Raw genomic sequence first — 20,611 nt, forward strand, 5'->3', positions numbered from 1 at the left:
CATAATACATTTTTTGTACAGTTGATAAAAATCCACAAAATTCTCTCTTTTTCTTTCGTAACTCCATCACTTTTGCCATATAAAACAACTTCATGATTTAAAACTTTTAGACCTGTTAGGAATTTCAATAAAGAACCAATTAGTCTAAAAACCTTTTGTGCAAAATAACAATTCCAGAAAAGGTGCAAAACAGTTTCATCTATATTGCAATTTTCCCGGGGACAGACACATACAGCATTTAGACCTCTTCTATATTGGAAAAATCTTACCGGAAGACACTCATGGATAATCATCCATGCTAAATCCTTGTGCTCATTAAAAAGATATGGCTCGTTTACCTTTTTCCATATTTGTACACACCTATTATAAGAAAAATTAGAGACCATACATATTTCTTCTTGCAAATTTAACTGTACTTCTATCTTGCGAGCATCCCTCAAGGTTAACAAGTCAAAGTCTTTAAGGTTATACATACGTATAATTTTTTCTAAGATGGCATAATGTTTAGGCGGAGTTAAAAGTACAGGAGAAGATAATGATAAAAACACCCATTCTCTTTTTCTAAAAATATGTCCCGCAGAGTACTTTAAAAAACAGGACCATACACTTTTCATAAAAAGTCCCCTAAAACACCAACTAAAAAACCTTAAGTATAAAAATTTTCTAATACAGGGAACCTGTTTTCCTCCATTTTTTTGTGACTTATACATAGTATCTCTTTTTAATTTTTCTGCTTTAGAACTCCATAGAAACTCAAAGAGAATCCTCTGAAGTTGCCTAGACATAAGTTCATTAGGAGGATAAATCATATTTAAATAGAGCATAATGGGTATTAGCATAGCCTTAATCACCAAAATTTTACCTTCTAAGGATAATTTCCTAAGGGACCAAAAGTCTACCTTTTTCTTTACCTTTTCTTTTACCATTAGCCAACTTTCCTCACCATTGTTATTTTTATCAAAGATGACTCCAAGGATTTTTATTTTTTCTGACTGTAATTTTAGGTTTGGTATTTGCACGTTTTCCCATTTACCTATATAAAAACAGTCACATTTAGATAAATTAAGTTTAAAAGCAGAAGCTTTACAAAAGAAATCAGTAACATCAACAACTCTTTGTAAAGAGAAGGCACTTTCACAAAAAACATTAATATCATCCATATAGCCACACACTTTAAGGGTGGCATTATTACCTCCAGGAACTGGCACTCCTTTTATTATTTTATCATTCCTTATTAAGTTTAACAGAGGTTCTATTGCACATATAAACAGTATAGGAGACAGAGGGCAGCCTTGCTTTACCCCTGATGATAAATTAATAAAATCTGTAAGGAAACCATTTATTAAAATCCTGCTAAAAGAACCTTTATATAAGAGAGCAATTTGCTTAATAAATATGTTAGGAAAACCCATGCGTTGTAAAACCATCCATAAAAAACAATGTGATACTCTATCGAACGCTTTATGAAAATCTAGAGATAGAATGGCTAGATTTTGATTCCGCTCTTGCTGATACCATATGACGTCCCTAATAGCATTTAAAGGTTCAGCTACACTCCTTCCTGGGACACCACATACCTGATCCACATGGATGACCTTGTACAAAAACGGCTTCATTCTGTTAACAAAAATTTTTGACATAATCTTATAATCAACATTAAGAAGCGTAATTGGTCTCCAATTTTCTAAGCTGTTCCTATCCCCCTTTTTGGGGATCAGAGACACTATACCACTCCTCCAAGATAAAGGTAGAACATCAGAATTAAAAGCCTCCTTAAAAATATTAAGCAAATCATCTTTAAAAATGTCCCAAAAGGTTTTATAAAACTCTACAGGAAGTCCATCAGAACCTGGTGTTTTACCTGTGGATAAACTTTTAGCAGCAATTTCTAATTCTTGGCATCTTACTTCTGTGCAAAGTGCATCTTGGTCCTCCTTACTTAAACCACAATCTAAAGTGCTTAGGAGAAAATTAGCAGCAGATATATCAATGGGTTTCTCATTAAACAGATCTTGATAAAAGGATTTAGCTTTGGATAACATTCCTACATTAGTAGTTTCATCCTCAATGTTAATCATTAACTTTTTTGTTTCCATTACCTTTTTAAAAAAGAATCTTGTACACTTTTCATCCTTCTCTTTACATTCAACTTTGGAGTTAAAAATTATTTCTTTCCCTTTGTTAGTTATAGCCTTCTGAATATCACTTTTAACACTTAAAATCAGATCGTCTACATATACACCCAGCTCTTTGAGTTGATAATAGGTTTGTAGTTTTGTGTTAAGATCTCTATACCATTTCAATTTCTCTTTTGTTTTTTTAACACCCATCTTAATAAAATACTCTTTAAATTTTACCTTGCAGAATTCCCACCATGCTAAAAGAGAATTAAAATTAGTCCTTGAGTTCTGCAATTTTTTAAAAAGATAGATAAAATTACATTTAATTTCTTCATCTTCAAGCAAAGAGATATTCAGACGCCAGACTCCTTTGGCTCTGCAAACCCCATCAAACTTACATGTAGCAGATAAAATCTTATGATCTGAAAAAAAGGTAGAAGTCAATTGCATATTCCCATAAAATGCAAATCCAGAAGCAAAAATATAATCAATCCTTGACATATAAAGGCTATTCCCCCAGGTATACCCAGGGTCATTAGGGAAAGAGGTTCTCCACAAATCTTTTAAATTAAAATCAACTATAAAATCCTTTAGTTGTTTTTCAGTCTTATCTTTCCTTTGTTCAGATCCTCCAGCCCGCTCCTCTCCTGCCATTATACAATTAAAATCACCAGCGATGATAAGCGGGGATGAACCCGGTAAATAAAACTGAATTTTCTCTAATAAATCAGATCTTTCATCCTTATCTGGAGAGGCATATACATTTAAAAGTCTCATATTCATGTCATTATAAATAATATGAACGAGCAGGGCTCTACCGGGTACAATGTCTGTGAAGGAGGTAACTTTATACTCACTGCTCTTGAACAGTATGCAAACACCAGTCACTTTCCTCTCATTATCCCCTGACCACACAGACGGGCCAAGAGTCCATTCAGATCTCAAAGATGAATAATTGATATCATAATCAATGGCACATTCCTGTAAAAATAAAATGTCTGTAGGCAAAGAAGACAAGAAAGAAAATAAAGCAGCCCTCCTCTCTGGGCTCTTCAAACTCCTCACATTGAAGGAGGAGATATTAACACTTGGTAGCTCCTGGGTCATTCATTATCCTCAGACAAAGAACCCCAATCTGTAGGTGGTGACACAAATTCCTCAATATTAACAGGGTCGGATGCTGTTATAACCTTTTGGCAGACAATCTCCACGTTCCCCTCGTCCGCACTAACTCGACCACTCCTTTTGATGTTAAGGCCCTTTTCCTCTTTCCGGTCTCTGCTTTTCCTCTTTCGCCGTTCTTCTACATCCATCTCCTCTGTATCCCTTCTGGGCGGTCCAGGACCCTCAACTTCCATGAGAGGAGAACCCCTCACTTCTGTCTCAGGTCCCACGACCTTCCCCGGGGACACAATGCTTTTGGAGACATGAGCCACAGCAGGTATCACAGGAATTCCGGTAGCAGAAGACTCAGGCATCACTTTCAGGGTGTGGGTCTTAGGCACAGGCACAGCATCCATGGAGCTCTTCCTCATCGAGGGACCAGCCGACGTAGCCACAATATTGGCCCAGGAGCGTTGAGGACAATCCTTAAAAGCGTGTCCTTTCTGCTTACACACATTACACAGAATCTCATTTTGACAGTCCAAAGTGGTGTGGCCTTTTTGGCCACATCTTTTGCAAATAACCACTTCCTCTTTGCAAGATTCTTGTGTATGACCATATTCATGGCATTTCCTGCAATAATACGGCATCCCAGGGTAGAATAAATAGCCACGTTTACGCCCAATTAAAAAATTTGCAGGTGGGCGACACAGACCTCCAATTCCTCTCACATCTTCTCTGAACTTAACAGCAAACTTATGCTTTCCAGTCCAAAAGTCCATTGCATTCATTATTTTATGAGAGTATTTGACTTCCGCACAATATTGGTTTAAAAATAAGACAATGTCTCTTATATCCACGTATGGATCGTGCATAGTAACCACCAGTGGAACATCGCCATTAGAATATAGAGCAATGAAAACAAGTCCTTTCATATCCTCCTCATTGGCAAGCTCCCGAACTTTCTCAAACATATGGTCACATGCAGATGCGGAAGTCAAGGTAAGAATGAAAAGTCCTTTACCTGGGTCTTTTAGGCAAAACACATCTTCTCTCTGAATGTGCAATAAATCCAGCATAATTCTCTTGACAAAAAATTCCAAAGTCATCTTCTCCTTTTTCTCCTCATCCACTTCAATACGGAAGGTGTTCTTAATCCGAGTTTCAGTATGCGCAGCAAACCTAAGGGTCGCCATGGGGGATCGCCTTCCCGTTCTTTGTAAGTCCTCCTCCTATAGCAGCATGAGGCTTAAGACGGCTAAAAAACCGCCGATGCCTCAAGGCCGAAGGTTCGACGAACTCAGAGCCCCTTGACAAGATACAAGATCTTAGCCAAAAGGCCGAGAAGCGATAACCGTGAAAGGGGCGGGCCCAACAAGGTCCCCTTCATGGGCACTATCACTGCTTGCTGTCAGGGAGGCTGCCAGACAATTTTCCATGCACACTCTGGGCTGGGGGGCAGTCAACCACCAGTACACACAGCAGAACCTAAACCCATACCATTATTGCTAAGCAGCAAGACAGGGGCCCATTGCACTCCCACGGGGCCTTTTTAAATGCAATCCATAACCCGGATTTGCCAGGAACCCTTCTTACTCCTCCTACTTGCATGTGACACTGGGCTTAGGATCTGCATAGGAAACACACACACAAGCACACACCTACCTTTGTTGCCTGCAGATGCCTCCTTGGCTGTCCCCAAACGGTATCAAACCAACACCCACGGGAAGCTGTAAGCATAGAGGACATGCCTGCACCCCATTGGACTTACCTGTGTGGGTTAAATCCGGGTTATTTGACAACCTATGGCGGTGATGGTTCTGCTCAGGCAGAGCAGTGCTGATGCTCCTCATAAAGCTGTCGCTGCTGTGAAGGTTCTAGGTGACATCACAATCCCTATGGTTACATACACAACAAAGCTGGGTTGTTGTTGTTTACACTCTGCAAGGCCTGTGGAAGTGAGTGACATCATAGCACTGTAGTTCTGAGGGTTCTAGATGGATGCAACAATCTCCTGTTGCTTCTATGAAGGCCATAATAGACGACATCACCAAACAGCTCCATAGTCACATACACAGCAAAGGAGAGATGTTGTTTACACCTAGTGATGTCAGTGGTATTGAGTGACATCACAGCACAGTGCTAAGGCTCCTGGGCCTGGACACAGCAGCGGCTGCAATATCTCAACGGAGAATACGTTTATATATATGTGTGTGTGTGCGCGTATATATATATATATATATATATATATATATATATATATATATATATATTTCTCCGCCGAAATCACTTTTAAACCCATTTCCACCTTTTTTTCCCTTCTCTTCCTCTTACTTTTTTTTCACGTTTTTTTACGTTTTTCTCCTTTTCGCCTCTTTTCTGGGCGTATTATTCTTCTTTTTCTTCTTTTTTTTCGTCTAATGCATACCCCATCAGTGCAGCAATGCTTATTCAATACCGCCAGCAGATGGAGACACTGGGGGATAATTTTCTAAGGATTTATACTGATTTTTCCTGTCTGAATTTGTCGCACAGAAAGTTGCAGGCCAAATATGTGTGACATTTCTGCGACTTTAGCTTCTAGAGCATTTTTACAACATTATACATAGGTGCTGAATACATAAAAAGCGACTGTTCAGCGACAGACAAGTCGCATCGGCTGAAAGTAGGCCAGAATGTCAGTCCATGTTGGAGCAGGTTTAGATACAGTCTAAAGCATAGATCTCAAAGTCTGTGCACAGAATTTAGCAAGGGCCTCGCACCTTCTGATGCATCAGGTAGGTGCACTATAGCATAGCCTAACCCTCTGTACTTTGGTCTATATTGATGCGGGACATAGACAGCCAGCTGATGACCAATCCATTAGTGCAATGGATGGCTGGAAGCATTTGTCTTTGCCTTTGCAATACCACAGAAGCAATGCATGGTCAATGTACAGCAATGACACACCTGTGTGAACAGCCAGGAGACCCCCCCATGTTATGTTACATAGTTACATAGTTAGTACGGTCGAAAAAAGACATATGTCCATCAAGTTCAACCAGGGAATTAAGGGGTAGGGGTGTGGCGCGATATTGGGGAAGGGATGAGATTTTATATTTCTTCATAAGCATTAATCTTATTTTGTCAATTAGGAACATTCAGCACCCACCCGCTATCAAGGCAGCTGCCTATCATGTCATGCCCTACCTGCACAGGTGTGCTGGCTACTCAAATGATCCAATTAAGGAGGCCATTTAGTCAGCAGCAGCAGAAGTCCTGTGCCTGGACGCTCCAACAGCGGCCAGACACAAGCAGAAGCAGCAGAAGCAGCAGCAGCAGCACCACCTTTTGTTTTTTGGCTGCAGCAGCAGCAGCAGCAGCAGCAGCAAGGCCCACAGGGCTGGCTAGCTGGCTAGCCAGCAAGCAGGTAGCAATGAAAGTAGGAATCTTTCTTTTTAACCCTGTAAGGGGGTGGTGCACTGTACCCGAAGATACTGCCATATCGGGTCAATGCATAGGGCGACGGAAGCAAGCTTCGAAATCGGCCCCCGTTCTCAAAAATCCATTTAATATATGGTCCCCAGATAGGGGACGTATCAGATATTAAACTGATAAGAACAGATACTACACTTGATCTTAGCCAAAAGGCCGAGAAGCGATAACCGTGAAAGGGGCGGGCCCAACAAGGTCCCCTTCATGGGCACTATCACTGCTTGCTGTCAGGGAGGCTGCCAGACAATTTTCCATGCACACTCTGGGCTGGGGGGCAGTCAACCACCAGTACACACAGCAGAACCTAAACCCATACCATTATTGCTAAGCAGCAAGACAGGGGCCCATTGCACTCCCACGGGGCCTTTTTAAATGCAATCCATAACCCGGATTTGCCAGGAACCCTTCTTACTCCTCCTACTTGCATGTGACACTGGGCTTAGGATCTGCATAGGAAACACACACACAAGCACACACCTACCTTTGTTGCCTGCAGATGCCTCCTTGGCTGTCCCCAAACGGTATCAAACCAACACCCACGGGAAGCTGTAAGCATAGAGGACATGCCTGCACCCCATTGGACTTACCTGTGTGGGTTAAATCCGGGTTATTTGACAACCTATGGCGGTGATGGTTCTGCTCAGGCAGAGCAGTGCTGATGCTCCTCATAAAGCTGTCGCTGCTGTGAAGGTTCTAGGTGACATCACAATCCCTATGGTTACATACACAACAAAGCTGGGTTGTTGTTGTTTACACTCTGCAAGGCCTGTGGAAGTGAGTGACATCATAGCACTGTAGTTCTGAGGGTTCTAGATGGATGCAACAATCTCCTGTTGCTTCTATGAAGGCCATAATAGACGACATCACCAAACAGCTCCATAGTCACATACACAGCAAAGGAGAGATGTTGTTTACACCTAGTGATGTCAGTGGTATTGAGTGACATCACAGCACAGTGCTAAGGCTCCTGGGCCTGGACACAGCAGCGGCTGCAATATCTCAACGGAGAATACGTTTATATATATGTGTGTGTGTGCGCGTATATATATATATATATATATATATATATATATATATATATATATTTCTCCGCCGAAATCACTTTTAAACCCATTTCCACCTTTTTTTCCCTTCTCTTCCTCTTACTTTTTTTTCACGTTTTTTTACGTTTTTCTCCTTTTCGCCTCTTTTCTGGGCGTATTATTCTTCTTTTTCTTCTTTTTTTTCGTCTAATGCATACCCCATCAGTGCAGCAATGCTTATTCAATACCGCCAGCAGATGGAGACACTGGGGGATAATTTTCTAAGGATTTATACTGATTTTTCCTGTCTGAATTTGTCGCACAGAAAGTTGCAGGCCAAATATGTGTGACATTTCTGCGACTTTAGCTTCTAGAGCATTTTTACAACATTATACATAGGTGCTGAATACATAAAAAGCGACTGTTCAGCGACAGACAAGTCGCATCGGCTGAAAGTAGGCCAGAATGTCAGTCCATGTTGGAGCAGGTTTAGATACAGTCTAAAGCATAGATCTCAAAGTCTGTGCACAGAATTTAGCAAGGGCCTCGCACCTTCTGATGCATCAGGTAGGTGCACTATAGCATAGCCTAACCCTCTGTACTTTGGTCTATATTGATGCGGGACATAGACAGCCAGCTGATGACCAATCCATTAGTGCAATGGATGGCTGGAAGCATTTGTCTTTGCCTTTGCAATACCACAGAAGCAATGCATGGTCAATGTACAGCAATGACACACCTGTGTGAACAGCCAGGAGACCCCCCCATGTTATGTTACATAGTTACATAGTTAGTACGGTCGAAAAAAGACATATGTCCATCAAGTTCAACCAGGGAATTAAGGGGTAGGGGTGTGGCGCGATATTGGGGAAGGGATGAGATTTTATATTTCTTCATAAGCATTAATCTTATTTTGTCAATTAGGAACATTCAGCACCCACCCGCTATCAAGGCAGCTGCCTATCATGTCATGCCCTACCTGCACAGGTGTGCTGGCTACTCAAATGATCCAATTAAGGAGGCCATTTAGTCAGCAGCAGCAGAAGTCCTGTGCCTGGACGCTCCAACAGCGGCCAGACACAAGCAGAAGCAGCAGAAGCAGCAGCAGCAGCACCACCTTTTGTTTTTTGGCTGCAGCAGCAGCAGCAGCAGCAAGGCCCACAGGGCTGGCTAGCTGGCTAGCCAGCAAGCAGGTAGCAATGAAAGTAGGAATCTTTCTTTTTAACCCTGTAAGGGGGTGGTGCACTGTACCCGAAGATACTGCCATATCGGGTCAATGCATAGGGCGACGGAAGCAAGCTTCGAAATCGGCCCCCGTTCTCAAAAATCCATTTAATATATGGTCCCCAGATAGGGGACGTATCAGATATTAAACTGATAAGAACAGATACTACACTTGATCTTAGCCAAAAGGCCGAGAAGCGATAACCGTGAAAGGGGCGGGCCCAACAAGGTCCCCTTCATGGGCACTATCACTGCTTGCTGTCAGGGAGGCTGCCAGACAATTTTCCATGCACACTCTGGGCTGGGGGGCAGTCAACCACCAGTACACACAGCAGAACCTAAACCCATACCATTATTGCTAAGCAGCAAGACAGGGGCCCATTGCACTCCCACGGGGCCTTTTTAAATGCAATCCATAACCCGGATTTGCCAGGAACCCTTCTTACTCCTCCTACTTGCATGTGACACTGGGCTTAGGATCTGCATAGGAAACACACACACAAGCACACACCTACCTTTGTTGCCTGCAGATGCCTCCTTGGCTGTCCCCAAACGGTATCAAACCAACACCCACGGGAAGCTGTAAGCATAGAGGACATGCCTGCACCCCATTGGACTTACCTGTGTGGGTTAAATCCGGGTTATTTGACAACCTATGGCGGTGATGGTTCTGCTCAGGCAGAGCAGTGCTGATGCTCCTCATAAAGCTGTCGCTGCTGTGAAGGTTCTAGGTGACATCACAATCCCTATGGTTACATACACAACAAAGCTGGGTTGTTGTTGTTTACACTCTGCAAGGCCTGTGGAAGTGAGTGACATCATAGCACTGTAGTTCTGAGGGTTCTAGATGGATGCAACAATCTCCTGTTGCTTCTATGAAGGCCATAATAGACGACATCACCAAACAGCTCCATAGTCACATACACAGCAAAGGAGAGATGTTGTTTACACCTAGTGATGTCAGTGGTATTGAGTGACATCACAGCACAGTGCTAAGGCTCCTGGGCCTGGACACAGCAGCGGCTGCAATATCTCAACGGAGAATACGTTTATATATATGTGTGTGTGTGCGCGTATATATATATATATATATATATATATATATATATATATATATATATTTCTCCGCCGAAATCACTTTTAAACCCATTTCCACCTTTTTTTCCCTTCTCTTCCTCTTACTTTTTTTTCACGTTTTTTTACGTTTTTCTCCTTTTCGCCTCTTTTCTGGGCGTATTATTCTTCTTTTTCTTCTTTTTTTTCGTCTAATGCATACCCCATCAGTGCAGCAATGCTTATTCAATACCGCCAGCAGATGGAGACACTGGGGGATAATTTTCTAAGGATTTATACTGATTTTTCCTGTCTGAATTTGTCGCACAGAAAGTTGCAGGCCAAATATGTGTGACATTTCTGCGACTTTAGCTTCTAGAGCATTTTTACAACATTATACATAGGTGCTGAATACATAAAAAGCGACTGTTCAGCGACAGACAAGTCGCATCGGCTGAAAGTAGGCCAGAATGTCAGTCCATGTTGGAGCAGGTTTAGATACAGTCTAAAGCATAGATCTCAAAGTCTGTGCACAGAATTTAGCAAGGGCCTCGCACCTTCTGATGCATCAGGTAGGTGCACTATAGCATAGCCTAACCCTCTGTACTTTGGTCTATATTGATGCGGGACATAGACAGCCAGCTGATGACCAATCCATTAGTGCAATGGATGGCTGGAAGCATTTGTCTTTGCCTTTGCAATACCACAGAAGCAATGCATGGTCAATGTACAGCAATGACACACCTGTGTGAACAGCCAGGAGACCCCCCCATGTTATGTTACATAGTTACATAGTTAGTACGGTCGAAAAAAGACATATGTCCATCAAGTTCAACCAGGGAATTAAGGGGTAGGGGTGTGGCGCGATATTGGGGAAGGGATGAGATTTTATATTTCTTCATAAGCATTAATCTTATTTTGTCAATTAGGAACATTCAGCACCCACCCGCTATCAAGGCAGCTGCCTATCATGTCATGCCCTACCTGCACAGGTGTGCTGGCTACTCAAATGATCCAATTAAGGAGGCCATTTAGTCAGCAGCAGCAGAAGTCCTGTGCCTGGACGCTCCAACAGCGGCCAGACACAAGCAGAAGCAGCAGAAGCAGCAGCAGCAGCACCACCTTTTGTTTTTTGGCTGCAGCAGCAGCAGCAGCAGCAGCAAGGCCCACAGGGCTGGCTAGCTGGCTAGCCAGCAAGCAGGTAGCAATGAAAGTAGGAATCTTTCTTTTTAACCCTGTAAGGGGGTGGTGCACTGTACCCGAAGATACTGCCATATCGGGTCAATGCATAGGGCGACGGAAGCAAGCTTCGAAATCGGCCCCCGTTCTCAAAAATCCATTTAATATATGGTCCCCAGATAGGGGACGTATCAGATATTAAACTGATAAGAACAGATACTACACTTGATCTTAGCCAAAAGGCCGAGAAGCGATAACCGTGAAAGGGGCGGGCCCAACAAGGTCCCCTTCATGGGCACTATCACTGCTTGCTGTCAGGGAGGCTGCCAGACAATTTTCCATGCACACTCTGGGCTGGGGGGCAGTCAACCACCAGTACACACAGCAGAACCTAAACCCATACCATTATTGCTAAGCAGCAAGACAGGGGCCCATTGCACTCCCACGGGGCCTTTTTAAATGCAATCCATAACCCGGATTTGCCAGGAACCCTTCTTACTCCTCCTACTTGCATGTGACACTGGGCTTAGGATCTGCATAGGAAACACACACACAAGCACACACCTACCTTTGTTGCCTGCAGATGCCTCCTTGGCTGTCCCCAAACGGTATCAAACCAACACCCACGGGAAGCTGTAAGCATAGAGGACATGCCTGCACCCCATTGGACTTACCTGTGTGGGTTAAATCCGGGTTATTTGACAACCTATGGCGGTGATGGTTCTGCTCAGGCAGAGCAGTGCTGATGCTCCTCATAAAGCTGTCGCTGCTGTGAAGGTTCTAGGTGACATCACAATCCCTATGGTTACATACACAACAAAGCTGGGTTGTTGTTGTTTACACTCTGCAAGGCCTGTGGAAGTGAGTGACATCATAGCACTGTAGTTCTGAGGGTTCTAGATGGATGCAACAATCTCCTGTTGCTTCTATGAAGGCCATAATAGACGACATCACCAAACAGCTCCATAGTCACATACACAGCAAAGGAGAGATGTTGTTTACACCTAGTGATGTCAGTGGTATTGAGTGACATCACAGCACAGTGCTAAGGCTCCTGGGCCTGGACACAGCAGCGGCTGCAATATCTCAACGAGAATACGTTTATATATATGTGTGTGTGTGCGCGTATATATATATATATATATATATATATATATATATATATATATATTTCTCCGCCGAAATCACTTTTAAACCCATTTCCACCTTTTTTTCCCTTCTCTTCCTCTTACTTTTTTTTCACGTTTTTTTACGTTTTTCTCCTTTTCGCCTCTTTTCTGGGCGTATTATTCTTCTTTTTCTTCTTTTTTTTCGTCTAATGCATACCCCATCAGTGCAGCAATGCTTATTCAATACCGCCAGCAGATGGAGACACTGGGGGATAATTTTCTAAGGATTTATACTGATTTTTCCTGTCTGAATTTGTCGCACAGAAAGTTGCAGGCCAAATATGTGTGACATTTCTGCGACTTTAGCTTCTAGAGCATTTTTACAACATTATACATAGGTGCTGAATACATAAAAAGCGACTGTTCAGCGACAGACAAGTCGCATCGGCTGAAAGTAGGCCAGAATGTCAGTCCATGTTGGAGCAGGTTTAGATACAGTCTAAAGCATAGATCTCAAAGTCTGTGCACAGAATTTAGCAAGGGCCTCGCACCTTCTGATGCATCAGGTAGGTGCACTATAGCATAGCCTAACCCTCTGTACTTTGGTCTATATTGATGCGGGACATAGACAGCCAGCTGATGACCAATCCATTAGTGCAATGGATGGCTGGAAGCATTTGTCTTTGCCTTTGCAATACCACAGAAGCAATGCATGGTCAATGTACAGCAATGACACACCTGTGTGAACAGCCAGGAGACCCCCCCATGTTATGTTACATAGTTACATAGTTAGTACGGTCGAAAAAAGACATATGTCCATCAAGTTCAACCAGGGAATTAAGGGGTAGGGGTGTGGCGCGATATTGGGGAAGGGATGAGATTTTATATTTCTTCATAAGCATTAATCTTATTTTGTCAATTAGGAACATTCAGCACCCACCCGCTATCAAGGCAGCTGCCTATCATGTCATGCCCTACCTGCACAGGTGTGCTGGCTACTCAAATGATCCAATTAAGGAGGCCATTTAGTCAGCAGCAGCAGAAGTCCTGTGCCTGGACGCTCCAACAGCGGCCAGACACAAGCAGAAGCAGCAGAAGCAGCAGCAGCAGCACCACCTTTTGTTTTTTGGCTGCAGCAGCAGCAGCAGCAGCAGCAAGGCCCACAGGGCTGGCTAGCTGGCTAGCCAGCAAGCAGGTAGCAATGAAAGTAGGAATCTTTCTTTTTAACCCTGTAAGGGGGTGGTGCACTGTACCCGAAGATACTGCCATATCGGGTCAATGCATAGGGCGACGGAAGCAAGCTTCGAAATCGGCCCCCGTTCTCAAAAATCCATTTAATATATGGTCCCCAGATAGGGGACGTATCAGATATTAAACTGATAAGAACAGATACTACACTTGATCTTAGCCAAAAGGCCGAGAAGCGATAACCGTGAAAGGGGCGGGCCCAACAAGGTCCCCTTCATGGGCACTATCACTGCTTGCTGTCAGGGAGGCTGCCAGACAATTTTCCATGCACACTCTGGGCTGGGGGGCAGTCAACCACCAGTACACACAGCAGAACCTAAACCCATACCATTATTGCTAAGCAGCAAGACAGGGGCCCATTGCACTCCCACGGGGCCTTTTTAAATGCAATCCATAACCCGGATTTGCCAGGAACCCTTCTTACTCCTCCTACTTGCATGTGACACTGGGCTTAGGATCTGCATAGGAAACACACACACAAGCACACACCTACCTTTGTTGCCTGCAGATGCCTCCTTGGCTGTCCCCAAACGGTATCAAACCAACACCCACGGGAAGCTGTAAGCATAGAGGACATGCCTGCACCCCATTGGACTTACCTGTGTGGGTTAAATCCGGGTTATTTGACAACCTATGGCGGTGATGGTTCTGCTCAGGCAGAGCAGTGCTGATGCTCCTCATAAAGCTGTCGCTGCTGTGAAGGTTCTAGGTGACATCACAATCCCTATGGTTACATACACAACAAAGCTGGGTTGTTGTTGTTTACACTCTGCAAGGCCTGTGGAAGTGAGTGACATCATAGCACTGTAGTTCTGAGGGTTCTAGATGGATGCAACAATCTCCTGTTGCTTCTATGAAGGCCATAATAGACGACATCACCAAACAGCTCCATAGTCACATACACAGCAAAGGAGAGATGTTGTTTACACCTAGTGATGTCAGTGGTATTGAGTGACATCACAGCACAGTGCTAAGGCTCCTGGGCCTGGACACAGCAGCGGCTGCAATATCTCAACGGAGAATACGTTTATATATATGTGTGTGTGTGCGCGTATATATATATATATATATATATATATATATATATATATATATATTCTCCGCCGAAATCACTTTTAAACCCATTTCCACCTTTTTTTCCCTTCTCTTCCTCTTACTTTTTTTTCACGTTTTTTTACGTTTTTCTCCTTTTCGCCTCTTTTCTGGGCGTATTATTCTTCTTTTTCTTCTTTTTTTTCGTCTAATGCATACCCCATCAGTGCAGCAATGCTTATTCAATACCGCCAGCAGATGGAGACACTGGGGGATAATTTTCTAAGGATTTATACTGATTTTTCCTGTCTGAATTTGTCGCACAGAAAGTTGCAGGCCAAATATGTGTGACATTTCTGCGACTTTAGCTTCTAGAGCATTTTTACAACATTATACATAGGTGCTGAATACATAAAAAGCGACTGTTCAGCGACAGACAAGTCGCATCGGCTGAAAGTAGGCCAGAATGTCAGTCCATGTTGGAGCAGGTTTAGATACAGTCTAAAGCATAGATCTCAAAGTCTGTGCACAGAATTTAGCAAGGGCCTCGCACCTTCTGATGCATCAGGTAGGTGCACTATAGCATAGCCTAACCCTCTGTACTTTGGTCTATATTGATGCGGGACATAGACAGCCAGCTGATGACCAATCCATTAGTGCAATGGATGGCTGGAAGCATTTGTCTTTGCCTTTGCAATACCACAGAAGCAATGCATGGTCAATGTACAGCAATGACACACCTGTGTGAACAGCCAGGAGACCCCCCCATGTTATGTTACATAGTTACATAGTTAGTACGGTCGAAAAAAGACATATGTCCATCAAGTTCAACCAGGGAATTAAGGGGTAGGGGTGTGGCGCGATATTGGGGAAGGGATGAGATTTTATATTTCTTCATAAGCATTAATCTTATTTTGTCAATTAGGAACATTCAGCACCCACCCGCTATCAAGGCAGCTGCCTATCATGTCATGCCCTACCTGCACAGGTGTGCTGGCTACTCAAATGATCCAATTAAGGAGGCCATTTAGTCAGCAGCAGCAGAAGTCCTGTGCCTGGACGCTCCAACAGCGGCCAGACACAAGCAGAAGCAGCAGAAGCAGCAGCAGCAGCACCACCTTTTGTTTTTTGGCTGCAGCAGCAGCAGCAGCAGCAGCAAGGCCCACAGGGCTGGCTAGCTGGCTAGCCAGCAAGCAGGTAGCAATGAAAGTAGGAATCTTTCTTTTTAACCCTGTAAGGGGGTGGTGCACTGTACCCGAAGATACTGCCATATCGGGTCAATGCATAGGGCGACGGAAGCAAGCTTCGAAATCGGCCCCCGTTCTCAAAAATCCATTTAATATATGGTCCCCAGATAGGGGACGTATCAGATATTAAACTGATAAGAACAGATACTACACTTGATCTTAGCCAAAAGGCCGAGAAGCGATAACCGTGAAAGGGGCGGGCCCAACAAGGTCCCCTTCATGGGCACTATCACTGCTTGCTGTCAGGGAGGCTGCCAGACAATTTTCCATGCACACTCTGGGCTGGGGGGCAGTCAACCACCAGTACACACAGCAGAACCTAAACCCATACCATTATTGCTAAGCAGCAAGACAGGGGCCCATTGCACTCCCACGGGGCCTTTTTAAATGCAATCCATAACCCGGATTTGCCAGGAACCCTTCTTACTCCTCCTACTTGCATGTGACACTGGGCTTAGGATCTGCATAGGAAACACACACACAAGCACACACCTACCTTTGTTGCCTGCAGATGCCTCCTTGGCTGTCCCCAAACGGTATCAAACCAACACCCACGGGAAGCTGTAAGCATAGAGGACATGCCTGCACCCCATTGGACTTACCTGTGTGGGTTAAATCCGGGTTATTTGACAACCTATGGCGGTGATGGTTCTGCTCAGGCAGAGCAGTGCTGATGCTCCTCATAAAGCTGTCGCTGCTGTGAAGGTTCTAGGTGACATCACAATCCCTATGGTTACATACACAACAAAGCTGGGTTGTTGTTGTTTACACTCTGCAAGGCCTGTGGAAGTGAGTGACATCATAGCACTGTAGTTCTGAGGGTTCTAGATGGATGCAACAATCTCCTGTTGCTTCTATGAAGGCCATAATAGACGACATCACCAAACAGCTCCATAGTCACATACACAGCAAAGGAGAGATGTTGTTTACACCTAGTGATGTCAGTGGTATTGAGTGACATCACAGCACAGTGCTAAGGCTCCTGGGCCTGGACACAGCAGCGGCTGCAATATCTCAACGGAGAATACGTTTATATATATGTGTGTGTGTGCGCGTATATATATATATATATATATATATATATATATATATATATATATTTCTCCGCCGAAATCACTTTTAAACCCATTTCCACCTTTTTTTCCCTTCTCTTCCTCTTACTTTTTTTTCACGTTTTTTTACGTTTTTCTCCTTTTCGCCTCTTTTCTGGGCGTATTATTCTTCTTTTTCTTCTTTTTTTTCGTCTAATGCATACCCCATCAGTGCAGCAATGCTTATTCAATACCGCCAGCAGATGGAGACACTGGGGGATAATTTTCTAAGGATTTATACTGATTTTTCCTGTCTGAATTTGTCGCACAGAAAGTTTGCAGGCCAAATATGTGTGACATTTCTGCGACTTTAGCTTCTAGAGCATTTTTACAACATTATACATAGGTGCTGAATACATAAAAAGCGACTGTTCAGCGACAGACAAGTCGCATCGGCTGAAAGTAGGCCAGAATGTCAGTCCATGTTGGAGCAGGTTTAGATACAGTCTAAAGCATAGATCTCAAAGTCTGTGCACAGAATTTAGCAAGGGCCTCGCACCTTCTGATGCATCAGGTAGGTGCACTATAGCATAGCCTAACCCTCTGTACTTTGGTCTATATTGATGCGGGACATAGACAGCCAGCTGATGACCAATCCATTAGTGCAATGGATGGCTGGAAGCATTTGTCTTTGCCTTTGCAATACCACAGAAGCAATGCATGGTCAATGTACAGCAATGACACACCTGTGTGAACAGCCAGGAGACCCCCCCATGTTATGTTACATAGTTACATAGTTAGTACGGTCGAAAAAAGACATATGTCCATCAAGTTCAACCAGGGAATTAAGGGGTAGGGGTGTGGCGCGATATTGGGGAAGGGATGAGATTTTATATTTCTTCATAAGCATTAATCTTATTTTGTCAATTAGGAACATTCAGCACCCACCCGCTATCAAGGCAGCTGCCTATCATGTCATGCCCTACCTGCACAGGTGTGCTGGCTACTCAAATGATCCAATTAAGGAGGCCATTTAGTCAGCAGCAGCAGAAGTCCTGTGCCTGGACGCTCCAACAGCGGCCAGACACAAGCAGAAGCAGCAGAGCAGCAGCAGCAGCACCACCTTTTGTTTTTTGGCTGCAGCAGCAGCAGCAGCAGCAGCAGCAAGGCCCACAGGGCTGGCTAGCTGGCTAGCCAGCAAGCAGGTAGCAATGAAAGTAGGAATCTTTCTTTTTAACCCTGTAAGGGGGTGGTGCACTGTACCCGAAGATACTGCCATATCGGGTCAATGCATAGGGCGACGGAAGCAAGCTTCGAAATCGGCCCCCGTTCTCAAAAATCCATTTAATATATGGTCCCCAGATAGGGGACGTATCAGATATTAAACTGATAAGAACAGATACTACACTTGATCTTAGCCAAAAGGCCGAGAAGCGATAACCGTGAAAGGGGCGGGCCCAACAAGGTCCCCTTCATGGGCACTATCACTGCTTGCTGTCAGGGAGGCTGCCAGACAATTTTCCATGCACACTCTGGGCTGGGGGGCAGTCAACCACCAGTACACACAGCAGAACCTAAACCCATACCATTATTGCTAAGCAGCAAGACAGGGGCCCATTGCACTCCCACGGGGCCTTTTTAAATGCAATCCATAACCCGGATTTGCCAGGAACCCTTCTTACTCCTCCTACTTGCATGTGACACTGGGCTTAGGATCTGCATAGGAAACACACACACAAGCACACACCTACCTTTGTTGCCTGCAGATGCCTCCTTGGCTGTCCCCAAACGGTATCAAACCAACACCCACGGGAAGCTGTAAGCATAGAGGACATGCCTGCACCCCATTGGACTTACCTGTGTGGGTTAAATCCGGGTTATTTGACAACCTATGGCGGTGATGGTTCTGCTCAGGCAGAGCAGTGCTGATGCTCCTCATAAAGCTGTCGCTGCTGTGAAGGTTCTAGGTGACATCACAATCCCTATGGTTACATACACAACAAAGCTGGGTTGTTGTTGTTTACACTCTGCAAGGCCTGTGGAAGTGAGTGACATCATAGCACTGTAGTTCTGAGGGTTCTAGATGGATGCAACAATCTCCTGTTGCTTCTATGAAGGCCATAATAGACGACATCACCAAACAGCTCCATAGTCACATACACAGCAAAGGAGAGATGTTGTTTACACCTAGTGATGTCAGTGGTATTGAGTGACATCACAGCACAGTGCTAAGGCTCCTGGGCCTGGACACAGCAGCGGCTGCAATATCTCAACGGAGAATACGTTTATATATATGTGTGTGTGTGCGCGTATATATATATATATATATATATATATATATATATATATATATATTTCTCCGCCGAAATCACTTTTAAACCCATTTCCACCTTTTTTTCCCTTCTCTTCCTCTTACTTTTTTTTCACGTTTTTTTACGTTTTTCTCCTTTTCGCCTCTTTTCTGGGCGTATTATTCTTCTTTTTCTTCTTTTTTTTCGTCTAATGCATACCCCATCAGTGCAGCAATGCTTATTCAATACCGCCAGCAGATGGAGACACTGGGGGATAATTTTCTAAGGATTTATACTGATTTTTCCTGTCTGAATTTGTCGCACAGAAAGTTGCAGGCCAAATATGTGTGACATTTCTGCGACTTTAGCTTCTAGAGCATTTTTACAACATTATACATAGGTGCTGAATACATAAAAAGCGACTGTTCAGCGACAGACAAGTCGCATCGGCTGAAAGTAGGCCAGAATGTCAGTCCATGTTGGAGCAGGTTTAGATACAGTCTAAAGCATAGATCTCAAAGTCTGTGCACAGAATTTAGCAAGGGCCTCGCACCTTCTGATGCATCAGGTAGGTGCACTATAGCATAGCCTAACCCTCTGTACTTTGGTCTATATTGATGCGGGACATAGACAGCCAGCTGATGACCAATCCATTAGTGCAATGGATGGCTGGAAGCATTTGTCTTTGCCTTTGCAATACCACAGAAGCAATGCATGGTCAATGTACAGCAATGACACACCTGTGTGAACAGCCAGGAGACCCCCCCATGTTATGTTACATAGTTACATAGTTAGTACGGTCGAAAAAAGACATATGTCCATCAAGTTCAACCAGGGAATTAAGGGGTAGGGGTGTGGCGCGATATTGGGGAAGGGATGAGATTTTATATTTCTTCATAAGCATTAATCTTATTTTGTCAATTAGGAACATTCAGCACCCACCCGCTATCAAGGCAGCTGCCTATCATGTCATGCCCTACCTGCACAGGTGTGCTGGCTACTCAAATGATCCAATTAAGGAGGCCATTTAGTCAGCAGCAGCAGAAGTCCTGTGCCTGGACGCTCCAACAGCGGCCAGACACAAGCAGAAGCAGCAGAAGCAGCAGCAGCACCACCTTTTGTTTTTTGGCTGCAGCAGCAGCAGCAGCAGCAGCAGCAAGGCCCACAGGGCTGGCTAGCTGGCTAGCCAGCAAGCAGGTAGCAATGAAAGTAGGAATCTTTCTTTTTAACCCTGTAAGGGGGTGGTGCACTGTACCCGAAGATACTGCCATATCGGGTCAATGCATAGGGCGACGGAAGCAAGCTTCGAAATCGGCCCCCGTTCTCAAAAATCCATTTAATATATGGTCCCCAGATAGGGGACGTATCAGATATTAAACTGATAAGAACAGATACTACACTTGATCTTAGCCAAAAGGCCGAGAAGCGATAACCGTGAAAGGGGCGGGCCCAACAAGGTCCCCTTCATGGGCACTAT

At 44.1% G+C, this 20,611-nt stretch overlaps 7 non-coding genes across 7 annotated transcripts; all 7 read right to left on the reverse strand.

The window, feature by feature from the left end:
• Positions 1–6,675: 6,675 nt before the first annotated feature.
• On the reverse strand, positions 6,676–6,866 carry LOC130334528 (U2 spliceosomal RNA). Its single transcript, XR_008876322.1, has one exon. It is a non-coding gene; the product is annotated as a U2 spliceosomal RNA (small nuclear RNA).
• A 2,089-nt stretch (positions 6,867–8,955) lies between these two features.
• LOC130334530 (U2 spliceosomal RNA) lies at positions 8,956–9,146 on the reverse strand. Its single transcript, XR_008876324.1, has one exon. It is a non-coding gene; the product is annotated as a U2 spliceosomal RNA (small nuclear RNA).
• Positions 9,147–11,240: 2,094 nt separating this feature from the next.
• Positions 11,241–11,431, reverse strand: LOC130334531 (U2 spliceosomal RNA). Its single transcript, XR_008876325.1, has one exon. It is a non-coding gene; the product is annotated as a U2 spliceosomal RNA (small nuclear RNA).
• Positions 11,432–13,522: 2,091 nt separating this feature from the next.
• Positions 13,523–13,713, reverse strand: LOC130334532 (U2 spliceosomal RNA). Its single transcript, XR_008876326.1, has one exon. It is a non-coding gene; the product is annotated as a U2 spliceosomal RNA (small nuclear RNA).
• A 2,091-nt stretch (positions 13,714–15,804) lies between these two features.
• On the reverse strand, positions 15,805–15,995 carry LOC130334533 (U2 spliceosomal RNA). Its single transcript, XR_008876327.1, has one exon. It is a non-coding gene; the product is annotated as a U2 spliceosomal RNA (small nuclear RNA).
• A 2,095-nt stretch (positions 15,996–18,090) lies between these two features.
• Positions 18,091–18,281, reverse strand: LOC130334534 (U2 spliceosomal RNA). The gene has a single exon (XR_008876328.1). It is a non-coding gene; the product is annotated as a U2 spliceosomal RNA (small nuclear RNA).
• A 2,092-nt stretch (positions 18,282–20,373) lies between these two features.
• Positions 20,374–20,564, reverse strand: LOC130334436 (U2 spliceosomal RNA). Its single transcript, XR_008876245.1, has one exon. It is a non-coding gene; the product is annotated as a U2 spliceosomal RNA (small nuclear RNA).
• Positions 20,565–20,611: the final 47 nt, after the last annotated feature.

This window comes from Hyla sarda, unplaced genomic scaffold, assembly GCF_029499605.1.
Source record: "Hyla sarda isolate aHylSar1 unplaced genomic scaffold, aHylSar1.hap1 scaffold_434, whole genome shotgun sequence".
Taxonomy (NCBI): Eukaryota; Metazoa; Chordata; class Amphibia; order Anura; family Hylidae; genus Hyla; species Hyla sarda.